The sequence below is a fragment of the Carcharhinus amblyrhynchos genome, chromosome 16 (genome assembly GCF_965287045.1).
Source record: "Carcharhinus amblyrhynchos chromosome 16, sCarAmb.v2.hapA, whole genome shotgun sequence".
Classification (NCBI taxonomy): Eukaryota; Metazoa; Chordata; class Chondrichthyes; order Carcharhiniformes; family Carcharhinidae; genus Carcharhinus; species Carcharhinus amblyrhynchos.
In genome coordinates this window covers 18,134,452-18,149,821 of record NC_137339.1, presented here as the reverse complement: position 1 = coordinate 18,149,821, position 15,370 = coordinate 18,134,452, and the positions used below count along the sequence as shown (strand labels likewise).

The 15,370-nt window shown below is 42.2% G+C and overlaps 1 protein-coding gene across 2 annotated transcripts in view; it reads left to right on the top strand.

Moving 5' to 3' along the window:
* Positions 1-15,370, top strand: part of dlgap4b (discs, large (Drosophila) homolog-associated protein 4b) — a 614,332-nt gene that overhangs the window by 277,549 nt on the left and 321,413 nt on the right. For both annotated transcript variants that reach the window (XM_080204774.1, XM_080204771.1), the window contains exon 4: positions 10,376-10,530. The gene's annotated coding sequence lies outside the window, so the exon portion shown is untranslated. The remainder of the gene's footprint in view (positions 1-10,375; positions 10,531-15,370) is intronic.

Genomic DNA, 15,370 nt, shown 5'->3' with positions numbered 1-15,370 from the left:
ATTTTGAAAGGGCCATCTGCTGCGTTCCCAATTTACCCACCTATTTCAGGAGGTAGGTTCCTTTTAACATATAAATCTGCTCAGGAGTACAGGTAATGGATCTGAAGAGTCCTAGCCAAGATATGCTTGGATTATTTTCTTGTGGCCCAGGGGAGCAAGGGTCTGTACAGGAAAATATTTAACGTGGCGTTTGATAATTGAAAGTACATCAAACCTAATTTTATTTTGACTGCATTAATTGAATAAAAATATGCCAAACCATTCTACAACAACAACAATTTTATTTTCACAGTGCAATTAGAATGTCCGGTATAATTGAGTGTTAGCATTATGGTAAAACGTCCCAAGATACCTCACAGGAGCATTAACAAACACAATTTAACAGTCAGCCACCTGAGGTGTTTCGACAAATGACCAGAGGTAGGTTTTAAGGAATGCCTTTGGAGGAGGAAAGAGAGGTCAGGAGGCAGAGAGACAGCATCCAGTGGTGGAGTGATTGAAACTGGAATGTGCAAGAGTTTGGGGTTGGGGGAGCGCCGAGATTTTAGTGTGTCGTGGGATTGGAAGAGATAACAGATTTAAGTGGGATGGATTTAAAAACAAGGAGTATATAAAAATGGAAACATTGCTTAACTGGGACCTATGCAAGTTGGCTAGCTAGCGACATAGTGGACATGGGCAATATTGGATGACTCAAGTTGATGGAGGGTAGAATATGGGAATCTGGTCAAAAATACCTAGGAACAGTCAAGTCTAGAGACACACGATGCAGAAATGAGAGATGTTTTTATTTGTCATCACAGAACTTGCATTGGCAGAAACCTGACTGAATTATATATGGATTCCTTCAGACTATCATTTTATGTGAGAGAAAAGCAGAGCACGTAGTTACACATGCTGGGCAAGTTAACAGAGGATCTAGTCATTTATAAGCTTGCAACAGAAAAAGTACTGTGAAAGTTTTGTATAAAAAAATCTAGCTGCACCATTAATGTCCTCCAGAAACATTGTTTCACAATATGACCTTTTCGGGGAATTTTTCGTTAAGGGGAAGTCGTGTCTGACGAATTTATTGGAGTTCTATGAGGATGTGTCTAGGGCGGTGGATAGAGGAGAGCCGGTGGATGTGGTGCTTCTTGATTTTCAGAAGGCGTTTGACAAGGTACCTCACAAGAGGTTATTACAGAAGGTCAGGGGACATGGAGTTGGGGGTAGGGTGTTAGCGTGGATAGAGGACTGGTTGTCAAATAGGAGGCAGAGTGTGGGGGTCAACGGGTGCTATTCAGATTGGCGGATGGTGACTAGTGGAGTGCCCCAGGGGTCGGTGCTGGGGCCTCAGCTATTTACCATTTATATAGATGATCTGGAGGAGGGAACCGAGTGTATGGTGTCGAAATTTGCTGATGACACCAAGATTGGTGGAACGGCAAATTGTGTGAAGGGTGTGGAGAGTCTGCAGAAGGATCTAGATAGGCTGGGCGAATGGGCCAGGAACTGGCAAATGGAATTTAATGTTGGCAAATGTGAGGTTGTCCACTTTGGTAGGAATAATGGTAGGAAGGACTATTACTTACGTGGCGAAAAACTGCAGCATGCGACAGTGCAGAGGGACCTCGGGGTCCTTGTGCATGAGTCGCAAAAACCCAGCCTGCAGGTGCAGCAGGTGGTCAGGAAGGTGAATGGGATGCTGGCCTTCATAGCGAGGGGGATTGAATATAAAAGTAGGGAGGTCTTGCTGCAGCTGTATAGGGCACTGGTGAGGCCGCAGCTGGAGTACTGTGTGCAGTTTTGGTCGCCGCACTTACGCAAGGATATTTTAGCCTTGGAGGGAGTGCAGAGGAGGTTTACTGGGCTGATACTGCAGTTGAGGGGGTTGAACTATGAGGAGAGGCTGAATAAACTAGGCTTGTACTCGTTAGAGTTTAGAAGAATGAGGGGAGATCTCATTGAGACGTATAAGATGATGAATGGGATGGATAGGATAGAGGTGGAGAGGCTCTTCCTGCTCAGAAAGGACAGTAGGACTAGGGGGCACAGCCTCAAGATAAAGGGGGGTCGGTTTAGAACGGAGTTGAGGAGGAACTTCTTCACTCAAAGGGTGGTGAATCTCTGGAATTCTCTGCCCATTGAAGTGGTGGAGGCTGCCTCGCTAAATATATTTAAGACGCGGGTTGATAGGTTTTTGATAGGCAAGGGGATTAAGGGTTATGGGGAGAAAGTGGGAAAGTGGAACTGAGCCACGACAGATCAGCCATGATCTTACTGAATGGCGGGGCAGGCTCGAAGGGCTAGATGGCCTACTCCTGCTCCTATTTCTTATGTTCTTATGTTCTTATGATCTCAAAAATGGATGGGTTGTTTTAAAAATTGGAGTCCCAATACTTACTTTGCCCACTTCCAGCATTAATGGAGGTGAGATGGATTCTCCCGGGAGGCGGGTATCAAGTTAAATACAATGAGGGTGTGTGCATCATATCTATCCACAATTTTATTCTGGCCAGCTATATTCATTGAATTTCAGGAAAACAACCTCCTCCCATTTCTCTTAACTGCTGAAATATTCCAAGTTGAATATCAGTTGAAAAAAACAGAGGATGCAATTTTTCTGCCCCATGGCAGATCGAGTAGAATAATGGCGCAGGAAATTTCATTGGGATGCTAAAATTGGGGACATGGTAGCAAAGTTCATAGAATCCTACAGTGCAAAAGGAAGCCATTCGGTCCATCGAGTTTGCACCGACTACAATCCCATCCAGACCCAATCCCCATAACCCCATGCATTTACCCTAGTTAGTCCCTCTGACACTAAGGGGCAATTTATCATAGCCAATACACCTAAATCGCACGTCTTTGAACTGTGGGAGGAAACCAGAACACCCAGTGGAAACACACACAGACACAGGGAGAACATGCAAACTCCACGCAGACAGTGACCCAAGCTGGGAATTGAACTCGGGACCCTGGCACTGTGAGGCAGCAGTGCTAACCACTGCGTCACCGTGCCATCTGTGGGGATCTTCATTTCAGTAATTGTTAAATCCATATTTGACTCAGAAACATCAGGTGTGGAAGTGACTCTTTGAAATGATGGAAAGTGCTTGAACCAGAACTTTCAAGCCTCATTACATCAAGCAGTGTTTTTTTTTGAGACAACCTCTTTCTGTCTGTCATTGTGTTATATAATACCAGCTCCATTTAAATTTGTACATTGAACAACTGCATTGCTGTGTGATTGAGAAAAGAGGTTGCGATGTTTCCAGCGGCTTACATTGCCAATATTGCTTGAATATTTCAAACCTTCAGCAATGAAAGTAAATTGACCGAATTTTTCTGCTTGACTTGCAAGACTTACTAAGTTGTAATGTATTTTGTTGAACGTGAGGAGTTATAAGATAGAATGATTATGTGTTGGGATTTTATCTTTAATTCAAGGTAAAATGGAGTAGTGAGAAGGGTCACATGATTGGCTTTGAATCCTGCCCAATAGCAAGTCTGCGTAGCCAGGTTACCGTGGAGATAGGGGCACCAAGGTTGAGCAAGGTGTGAAGTTATTATACCTAAAAACAAAGGCAAGAGCAGCTAAGCAGACTTTCTGGTTGGGACTTTCTGCCCACCCTCGCCCCAAGGCCGGAGGTTCCCTCCTGAGGTCAACAGATAAAGCATGGTGACAGGATGGACAGAAAAGTTCTGTCCTCGGTCTCTGAGATTTAGATAGAGAGAGAGAAAAAGAGCTTTTGCAGAGAGACAAAAGGATGCAGCGAGTATGTTAAGCAGAGAGGTAAATTTGGCCTTTCTGTGGAATACCGGGCAGAATGCTGGATGGAACAAGATCTCTAGTTGAAGAGATGCATCTTGCGACAATCTAAAGACTCTGGAAGAATGGTCCTGATGTGGCCAGGGGAAGGAATTGCTGAATGGGCCTTATTACTGGTCATTTCATGAAACTGGGGGGAGCACTCTTTTGACGGTCATTTATTGAAACAGCAAGAAGTGAAACCATTGGACACTGAGAGTGATTTTGGACCAGTTCCTGTAAAAACTGCAGTTCCACAGAGAATGGGTGACATATAAGTCTGATATGGATTTTTAATTTGTGTTAAAAATTAGAGGAATAGATCTTTGCTGCAGTTTAGACCTATTAAAGAGTGTTTAGTCAATGTTGTTTTTAGGTTGTTTGTAACAGTAATAGTCTTAAAACCGGAAATACTCTCGTGTAATTCCTTAATTGTTCACTGGGAATTCAAATATATTTTTAAAAGTTATCACTCTGCATGAGGATTGTCACAACATTTTTTTTTGGAAGCTGGGTGTCTGACACGTAGAAACTCATCATTATCTTCAAGAGTCTCTGGTTCAAGCCAATGAGAAATTCACTTGTAAGATTTCTGATTGCCTAACATGCAATGCTCAAATCTCCTTTGTAGTAACACATGCCGTTTACCTAAATCCAGAGCATTGGATTTAGTGCTGTCTGGCAAGCCACATTTTATAAAGCCACAAAGTATTCACGAGTAATGCTCAAGCCGATCCAACTAAATCCACACAGCTTACTTTTACCGGAAGAAAGAACCAATAAGTCTTCCATTGCTTCTGAAGTTCGGACCACCCTGGCTCAGTAAAGCTTTGGCTAGTCTAATTGGGAAGTGTTCCAGCTCCCACCGAGTTTTTATGTCTTCACATTCCACGAGTGAGTGGGCCTAATCGATCAATTGTCAACAGTACCTTAGAATACTGTCTGTTTTAACTCTGGAATTTTCAATTTGGAAGGTTAGCTTCCAGTGCTTAGCATGGCACCTTAACAAACTTCCATAGGAACAGGAGGATATCATTCAGCTCTTCAAGCCTCTTCCACCATGCAATGTGATCTATATCTAGAAACCTGCGTTTGTCCTATATCCTTCAATATATTTAACTAGAACAAAAATCTACCTATCTCAGTTTTAAAATTAGCACAGGCATGGCATCTTAAATGATGCCGACCTCTCTTACCCTAAGCAATATTGTGACTAGTTGGTTGCTAGACAACTGAGAAGAGTAGGTTTTAGCGCATACTACATGAACAGTCAATGTATCCCATTGAATAGTCTTACTGAGTGTGTGAGCTTCAGTGACACAACTCAGTTAGGGCAGATATTTTAGAACTGGGAAGATCGAGGCTTTTGGCTTGTTTGATTCCAGGCTAGACAGTTATTCATCAAAAGCAAAATACTGCGACTGTTGGAAATCTGAAATAAAGATAGAAAATGGTGGAAATACCCAGCAGGTCAGAGAGTATCTGTAGAGAGGGGTGCGTGCTGGAATTCCACCGCCTCGCCCTCCATGGAATCAGAGCAGGTGAGGGGCAGACAACGGAAATGTCTCGGGCGAGAATTTTTGGCCTCGCTTGAGCGATTCAGATCCGTAGAGGGGTAGCATGGCAGTACAATGGTTAGCACTGCTGTCTCGCAGCACCAGAGACCCAGGTTCAATTCCGGCCTCGGGACTGTCTGTGTGGAGTTTACACGTTCTCCGTATGTCTGCGTCGGCTTCCTCTGGGTGCACCAGTTTCCTCCCACAATCTGAAAAACGTGCTGGTTAGGTGCACTGACCATGCTAAATTCTCCCTCAGTGTACCCTACAGGCGCTGGAGTGTGGCGACTAGGGGATTTTCACAGCAACTTCATTGCAGTGTTAATGTAAGCCTACTTGTGACTAATAAATAAACTTTAACTTTTAGTCTTTCACTAGAACAGATGAAGTGAGTCATCGACAGTATAAAGAACTTCAAACAATGCTTATAACTGCAGAGCACAAAACAGAACACAGGATAATCAGACCATTGACCTGGGGATACTGGATTGACTATTTTCATGTGTCGTTTTGTTCTTTTTGTTGCCAGTCGATAGTTCTCAACACTGGTGAGTTCCCAATGACACTGCAATGCCCTTTGTCCGCTTTTCAAGCTTTGCACTTTTTAGTGCATTGATACACACCTCGCCATGAATGGACATTCTCAGTTCTTTCTGAAGATCGATCCATACAGGAAATTAACACAAAATGTTAATTCAGGCTAATTGAAAAATTGAGATGAAAGAATGCTCATTCTTTCTTCAAAGTGAGCTTTAAAAATGCTGTGTACAAAAAAGCCATTTTAGTTAGCTGTCCCTTAATGTACTTCAAACAGAACTGCCATTAGGATATCTGCAGACTCGGGCTAAATCTATGCAGATTGGTGTTACAGCTACCGTTAGCTGTCTAAAATTGTCATTGATATTCTGACTGTACTCCAAGGGAGATATACCCCATCTCCAAGAAGGTCAACTGTTCAGTTAAAAAGCTTTCCTTAACTGGAGCTGAGATCTACATTTCAGGAACGATATTCAAGTTTCTATTTGTGCTACATCCCTGACTCAAACCTATCATTTACCACAGTAGAAATGATCAGCAGAAACATGCCTTGATTTACAAAGTAGTTCACATTTTCAGTCTCTTGTAAAGCCTCATAAGCCGCCTTGTCAGCTGTCAAAATGAGACAGCTTCCCAGTACATTTTTTTCTTTTACTCTGGACATAAATTCATACTCCAGTGGCTTTACAATAGCCAATCTCGAGGTTAGACAAGTTGAAGGTTAGACTGCAATAACTAACCGCTGCTTTGCATTGCAGTAAAAGTCAGAACTTGTTGTAGTACAGTATTCATACTTTTCCATGTAATGGGGACAAAATTGGCTATATGTTACTGCTGCCTTTATTTTTAATAAGAACTCATCATTACAAAGGGTAACATATTCTATAAGTGGCAGAATTGCACTGTCCTAGAATTGATAGTTGAGCTAGTTGATTTTCCTGACCCTCTTCATTTCCAAGTGCCTCACTTACCTGCCTGCTACGCAAAACCTTTTTTTAAAAACAAATGCACTGCATTGCACAACGCTGAACATTCTTCAGCTGTGCAGCCATCATCGATAGGTTGTTACCTAGTATTGCCCAAGTGTTCGAACTGGACATCAGCTAGGACAGAAGCAAGGAATAGCAAATACTGCAACCTGTCCACTGTCAGCAGCCTCTGTTATATTCCCAAGTGCTACTGGTTTTTCTGCATAACAGTTAGTTCTTGTTTTGCCATTTCAGGAGTAATAACAAATGTAGCGAAGCATAATTGAAAGTGTTCATCAAATAAATAGAATGCTGCTATATAGATAATGCAATAACTCAGGCTATAACAGAAATCAATTGCATGTCATCAGAATTTCGTATGAACGGGATTTGTTATTTTCACACATAAAGGTAGGGAAGTTCCGATCAATATTCAACCAATGTCTTTTAAAGAACAGATCATTTGGTGGCACGGTGGCATAGTGGTTAGCACTGCTGCCTCACAGCGCCAGGGACCTGGGTTCAATTCTAGCCTCGGGTCACTGTCCGCGTGGAGACTGCACGTTCTCAGTGTGTCTGTGTGGGTTTCCTCCAGGTGCTCCAGTTTCCTCCCACAGTCCAAAGATGTGCAGGTTAGGTTGATTGGCCTTGATAAATTGACTCTAGTGTCAGGAGGATTAGCAGAGTAAATATATGAGATTACAAGAGTGGGGCCTGGGTGGGATTATGGTCGGTGTAGACTTGGTGGGCTGAATGGCTTCCTTCTGCACCATAGGGATTCTATTATTCACTTGGCCATTATTAATTTGCTGTTTGTGGAATCTTAGTGTGCAGGAACTGACAGTTGCATTTCTTAGAATGATTACACCTCAAAAGTACTTTGTTGTCTGGATGACCCTATGGTCATGGAAGGCTACATAAACATATGTGTCTGTGTACATGTGCTTGCATAGATATGCACACAAATAACCAAGCATAGTATCAGGGCGACTGAGCAAAAATCAACTTAATGAATTGCGAGGAATAAATTCTTCAATGTTTGGAATCATACCTAGCCCAAAAGAAGATGGTTATGGTTGTTGGGGGTCAATTATTTCGGTCGCAGGATATCAGTGCAGGAGTTCTTCACTGTAGTATTCTAGGGCCAACACCTTCAGCTGCTTCACAATGATCTTCCCTCCATCTGAATGTTAAAAGTGAGAATGTGCAACCATCAGTAAACAACGTTCAGCACCATTCAGAGTCCTCAGATACTTAAACAGCCCATGTCCACATGTAGCAAGACCTGGACAATATTCAGGCTTGGGCTGATATGTGACAAATGGCATTCTTGCCACATTAGTGCCAGGCAACGACCATCTCCAATGAGAGAGAATCTAACCATTTCCTCGCGATATTCAATGACATTACCATTACTGAATCCCCCACTATCAGCGCACTGAGTACTAGCATTGTGCAGAAACTGAACCAGCCATATACGTTCTGTGGTTGAAACAGCAGGTAAAAGGTTGGAAATTTTGCAACAAGTAACTCTCCCCCTGACTCCTCAGAGTCTATCCACCATCAAGGCACTAGTCAGGAGTGCGATGGAATCATCTCCACTTGCCTGAATCAAAGGCAAAGCAGCCCATTTGATCAGCAGCCCATCCACCACCACCAATGCACAATATGTACCATTCGCAAGATTCATTGCAGAAGTTCACCAAGGCTGTTTTGATGGCACATTCCAATTCTGTGACCTCTGCAACCTTGAAGAGCAACAGCAACAGATGCATGGGAATAACACACCCTACAAGTTCCCCTCTAAGTCACATGTCATCCTGCCTTGGGACTATATCACTTGTTTCTTTGCTGTCACTGGGTAGAAATCCTGGAGTTTCCTCCCTAACTACACTATGGTGTAACTACACCATGAGGATTGCAACATGGACTCTATAAAGCATCTCAACAGCACCTCTCAGGGGCAGCTATGGAGGTTAATAAATGCTGGCCTTGTTAGTAATATCCTAGTCAGTAATATTGGGGTGACACAGTGGCACAGTGGTTACTATTGGTGCCTCACAGTGCCAGGGATCCAAATTCGATTCCCACCTCGGGGGGATTGTCTGTGCAGAGTCTGCATGTTCTCCCTGTGTCTAGGTGGGTTTTCTCTGGTTTCCTCCCACAATCTGAAAGATGTGCTGGTTAGGTGTATTGGGCCATGCTAAATTCTCCCTCAGTGTCCCCAAACAGGCACCAGAGTGTGGCGACAATGGGATTTTCACAGAAACTTCATTGCAGTGTTAATGTAAGCCTACTTGTCAAACTAATAAATAAACTAAAAAAACACATGCAATGAATGAACTTTTTAAAAGATTATGTCATGAATATTAGTGAATGAATGCTTATGTTTGGTTAGTTTTACTGCAGCCTAACAATTTCATTAAAATAATGGACCGAGGGATTTCGTGTTTGTGAGTAGTTTTGCTTTATATTGTCCAAGACATAATTTCAGGGTTGCAACGTTCAGTGAAACCTCAGTTGGTATGGCAATGCAGCAGCTGCTTTTGTTTCCAACCCTCTGGAACATTCTCTGTGACTGTCGCATTCAACACAAGGGGACCCTGGACTGTCACTGCAACAATATGCTTGCTCTCATCGGGTGGCTCTCCTGTGTTCAATTAGCAATATTCAAGTATAATATGTGTCACTGGCCTATGTTTAAACATGGATAAATAAAGTTTAACTCCCCATTGAACAACAGGAACTTGTTAAAGCATCTTTATATTTTTGAAAGCTTTTAAGAAAAGGAAGTCAATGCTGGAAATCATCCATCACTGAGAATCACGATTGAATTTATAGCGTTGAATGTAGGCCAGTCCAACGCAAACAACTAAGTTTCTGAGGCATGTTAAATGGGACAATTTAAAGACTAGAATTTGGTTCCCCTAAAGGGAACGTTTCAGCAAAAAGAATGATATTAGTCCTGTTTTTTGAAAAACAAAAGCACAATTTGGTACAGAAATTGTGTAGCTGGCCAAAAGAGAGATATGGAGTTAATGTCCTTTAAAAGAGGAAATCTGCTGTCCTTATCTGGTCTGGCCAACATGTGACTCCAGATCCACAGCAATGTGGCTGACTCTCAGTAGCCCTTTGGCAATTAGGGATGGGCAATAAATGCTGGCCAGCCAGCGACGCCCATGTCCCACGAATGAATAAAAAAAAATTTCAGGTAAACATTGAAGACTTTGTATGTGCATGTCCCAGATTGGATTTGGGAAGGACAGTGTTTCAGTCATTATACTTGCAAATATTTCATGCTACATAGTGACAAAATGTTAATTCCCAGCTATGTTTCCAAATCAGCCAAAAAAAATCTCAATCCTGAAATAGTTTTAGAACAGAAACTTAAGTTGTGCCTCAGCATTTTTTAAGTTAACCACACGTTAAAGAGTTAAGCAAGTTTGATTTTAAAATTAAAATGTTAATATTATGACTGCCCAGCATAAATTTGCATTATTACTTTGTTATTTACTTTGCAGGTCTTTGACCTCACTTGGCATCAAGTGCCTGTTCTGTCAACCTATTCAGTTTGATGTGCTTTTGGAAGTACTGCAGTTCTACATTGAAGACTTCTGACAGAGTAACCCAGTGTAGCCACCAGAAAAACGCGCTACCAGTTGTTGGTACTCGTCAGGTGAGTGCAAATGAGCTCCCTTACCTGCATAACCAACCACATCACCATTATAAACAGATTTCTTCTCCCCCCCGCCCACCAAGCAACGTTTAGGTACAGACGTGCATAGGTGATGATGAGAAAATGAAACAAGTGCTTTAGTGCTGCTCCACTGAGTTTGGTCTGCTTCTGAGCCTCGAGGAATGACTTACAGGTACACAGAGTGAGATGTGACAAAAAAGCCGTTGATATCATTCTTAATAAAAATCTTTCTGGAGCTATGCTGCATAGTTTGTGGAGACCAGTCATGATTCATGCTGAGTTCCTGTTGTGCCCAAGGGTCGGAGAATCCCGGGAACAGGGAGCATCTGGCTTGAAATTGACTATGCATATTTAAATGTGTTAATTTGGTTCCCGGCCAGAGAGGGCCAGAATCAGATTATAATTAGGCACGCGTGTTGGGAGAATCCCAAAGGTGTTTCTCACTGCTATTAAATGCGCCCATCCCCTCCCCCAGGATTCTTTGACCTGTGATAATACTGTGCCTTTAAGAACCGTATTTGTTTCATGTTTCTTCTGAAGGGATTGTTTTATATTTCATCTCTCATAATAATGCCAAAATGTTTCCAGCTGGCAGCCCACCTGCTGATTCTGCAGAAGAATTAATAACTCCTAATTATTGGAGTGTTTGTTTTAATCTAGGCTAATGCATTATTGATACTTTTAGAGTTGTTCCTGGGATTCAGAGTAGGGTTAGGTTAGACTGACTGACAAGAGAATCATGTTTGTGGGTGGAGCTAGGCATACAGAGAAAGAAAACAATAAGCAGGCAGTTTCAGCTTGAATTTGAAAAGAGCAATAGTTTCTTTCTCTCTCTCTCTTTATTTGGAAATTTAAGTCTGTGGACCTGCTAGAAAATAAGTGTCCCTCTCTAGAGGTCTGCAAAAGGAAAAAATGTTTTCTCCCTCTCTTTCTAACACTGGAGTCCTGCTGTGTAAAAATAGATTTTCCTCTGGAGACTACTATCTAAGAGTCAGAAGATGGGTGTCTCTCTGTATCTCTGTCTGAGGGGTTACCGGGCTGTTGGACTGGGAATTCACATAAGCCTGTGTGTCTTGCTAATTGATGAGTTTATGTGTATGGGGATATTGCTTAAATTGGAATTAAAAGAAATAGTTAACAATTCAGAATTATACCTTATCTTGCTTAAGTCTTTCAAGTTTTGTTATATTTCAACTATGTTGCAAAATAGCATTTGTTTTTAATAAAAACTTCCAAATAGGTCAACAGAATCATACCTCGAGTGGTATGCTCACACTCATGCCAAAATCAGAAATAGTTGGGAAGTAGGTTAACTTCACAATAAACAATGGAGTTTCTTATCCTGACCAGACCCCACACAGCCCCAATGTGAGCAGCGCCAGGTGCAATGCTGGCAAAAAATCCTGCCCTGTAAATCTGACTGGAATATCTTTTCCTAAAGTAGTATTCCAAAGAGTTCCATTTAAAGCCCATTAATCTCCCCCTTTCCTGACTATTCCTGAACTATCCTGTACCAATCAAGAAACTTGGAAGGTATTGCTGGAACTCAGTGCTCTATAAATCTGACCTGCTTGCATGTTTCTTGGGTGCAGTGCACATCATGGTCATTGTGTATTTATGATTCTCATATTGATTGACCACATTATGAAGAACCATTAACTCCTCACTTACACAATGATACTGTCCACAGAAACAACTCAATTTTACCCAGTTTCTCTTCAGCTGAAATCCTTATGTGGCTCCATACCTGAGAAATTAAATAGGCAATTACACTTCATTGAGGTGCAAAGAATCCACTAAACAACCAGTTTCTGCCTGAAATAGCCAACGTGTTTAACACTGCAAGGGGCAGCTTTATCATCAACAATAATGATAATGGCAAATGGATTGTGCTATTTGCCAATTTCAAAGTGGGTGGCTTAAATTGTGGCTGTATGTTAAATGATAGCTAAACTATTTTGTGATTTTTGTTGATAAACAAACTATCAGGAACCCCTAAAGTTGTTTGGTACGCTCTGTCATGCTGTCAAAGCATAACAGGGTGAATGATCAAACAACATTTGTTAAAATGAAGCTAGTCTTCACAGTGGCACAATGGTTAGCACTGCTGCCTCATAGGGACTCGGCCTTGGGTGCGGAGTTTGCAAGTTCTCCCTGTGCCTAAGTGGGTTTCTTCAAGGTGTTCTGTTTTCCTCCCACAATCCAAAGACGTGTAGGTTAGCTTGATTAGCCATGCTAAGTTGCCCCTTAGAATCAGGGGGATTAGTTTGATAAATGCGTGGGGTTGCAGGGATGGGATTGTTGTCGGTGTGGGCTCAGTGGGCCAAATGGCCTCATTCTGCACTGTAGGGATTCTATCATTCTTACCAACCATTTAACCAAATGAGGGGTGACAGATGTGATGGTTGTACAAAAGGAGTCAAGCTCAGTTCAATTATAAGAGTATTCAGCTCTGAGTATGTGACATGAGGCTGATGAGACAAACAATATCTGGTAAACTAGACATGGAGAACAGAGCCCTGAAGTTTGCATGCCCAGAGGAGCAGGGTGAAGCAAAATACACATCTGAGAGATTATAATAAATGGAAGTTACTTTATTTTACTCTAACAGCAAAAATGGATTTCAACACAGATAGTGGACAATTTTGCCTGTGTCCCTTAATAGATTTAACCTATGTTAATCTCAGAATTTGCCACAGTCAAACAATGGGAAAGTAAAGAAAATAGTTGATAAATAGTTGATTAGGATGTGAAAAGGGTGATTTACCGGTACCATGAGCAGCACCACGAGTAGCACTGTTGCCTCTCAGTTCCAGGGACACGGTTTCGATTGCCGGCTTGGGTCACTGTCTGTGCAGGATTTACACATTCTCCCCATGTCTACGTGGGTTTCCACTGTGCTCCAGTTTCCTCCCACAGTCTGAAAGATGTGCTGGTTAGGTGCATTGGCCATGCTAAATTCTCCCTCAGCGTACTCAAACAGGCAACGGAGTGTGGCAACTAGGAAATTTTCGCAATAACTTCATTGCAGTGTTAATGTAAGCCTACTTGTGACGCTACTTTAAAGTGATATAGATGCTGAAAAAATGGTCAAATAATGGACTGTAGGGTCCGTGGCTTGGTTTCCACATTGAAAAGTATTTGATTCTCCCTTTGGCTAGCTTGTGATCTAATCTGTATTAGCAAGATTCCACTATATTTGTGCATGACTTGGGTCTAACTAGGAGAGGTTTGTTCAAAAACACTATTTATTTACACAACATTCATAATAATCTTCCAGGTAAACGCAGTTTTCTCATGCACATGCTAATCTTTCTTTCTTCTTAATCTCTTATACATGACTGCTGGAGCTACTGTCATATCATACTACACATCACGATCTCATTCCCAGAAATAATAACACTGTAGTTTCTTTCTGGGCATCAGAATTTTTACACATTGTGCCAGACAGGACTTTGAGAGTTAGGATGCTGGAAATGAGGATCTGTCAGTGAACCTTTATCCTGCCATGGAGCTCTCTCACTTCTGACCGGCCAATTATCACTCGATTCTGCCAGCGTGAGTAATGACCAGCAATGATGTTTCACCAGTCAGAAGTGAAACACGCTGTTGGCAAAACAAAAACGCTCCATCACCACTTTCAAATACGGTTGAGGGCTGGTTCTATCACAAGGGATTTGTCCTTTAAAATAGGTCTAACTGAGCCATCTTATCTTGCCTGTTCCATCCCTCTGGGTTCAATTATAACAACATATGGATCTGTCCTGTACAAAAAAAAGCCAAGTTATTTCAAAGGTTCAAAATGAAATTCAAGCCATTTTTGATACAAAGTGAAAATCAATTTATTGGGTGGAAAGAACGCAGTTATCGGAATAGTAATAATTATACAGACAGCAGGGTGGCACAATGGTTAGCACTGCTGCCTCACAGTACCAAGGACCCGAGTTCGACTCCTGGCTTGGGTCACTGTCTGTGTGTGTGGAGTTTGCACATTGTCCCCATGTCTGCGTGGGTTTCCTCCCACATTCCAAAAATGTGCAGGTTGGGTGGATTGGCTGTGCTAAATTGCCCCTTAGTGTCAGGGGAACTTGCTGGGGTAAATGCATGGGATTAGGGCCTGGGTGGGATTATGGTTGGTGCAGATTTGATGAGCCGAATGGCCTCCTTCTGCACTGTAGGGATTCTATGATTCTATAACCTGCTACCGAGGAACTGAGTAAGACAGATGTCTTAGGTAAGTGAATCTTGGCAAAGTACGATTGGGGATCCGGACGTGAAGTATTTAGGACATGAGTTTCCAATTAGTTCAAGAGCTTCAATGTCTAAACAGCTACCTTTAAGCAAAACACTTTGTAATTTCAGCGTTCTTTATTTTAACCTTATTTTGAGTGACTTTCATGTTGAACTCAATTGTCATACATAAGGATAACTGAGTGTTGTGGGCCTAAGTGATAGATGTAGCAGTGCATCTTGTTGACAGCTTGTCTTCAATGTATATCCTGCTTCACATACCAGCTGCAGCCCTGACATCGCCTGCACGCTCCTCATTAAAGGAACATCGGTTCCAGTTTAATGCCGAAAAACACAAGGGTCATGGTGTCCGGTTAGAAAGCAGTTAAAAGCTTTCAAGCTGCTTTTTACACCAAGTCACAAAACGAAATCAATTCAACCTGACAAAAACAGGCTGACTTTCCAAAGGTCGGGTGAGATTGTCCAGCCCCGCTCGCCTGAAAGCCAGAGAATCCCACCTGACTTCAATGGACTTTTACATAATCCCCCCCCCCCCCCCCACCCCCCCACAATCCACAAGATGGGAGAA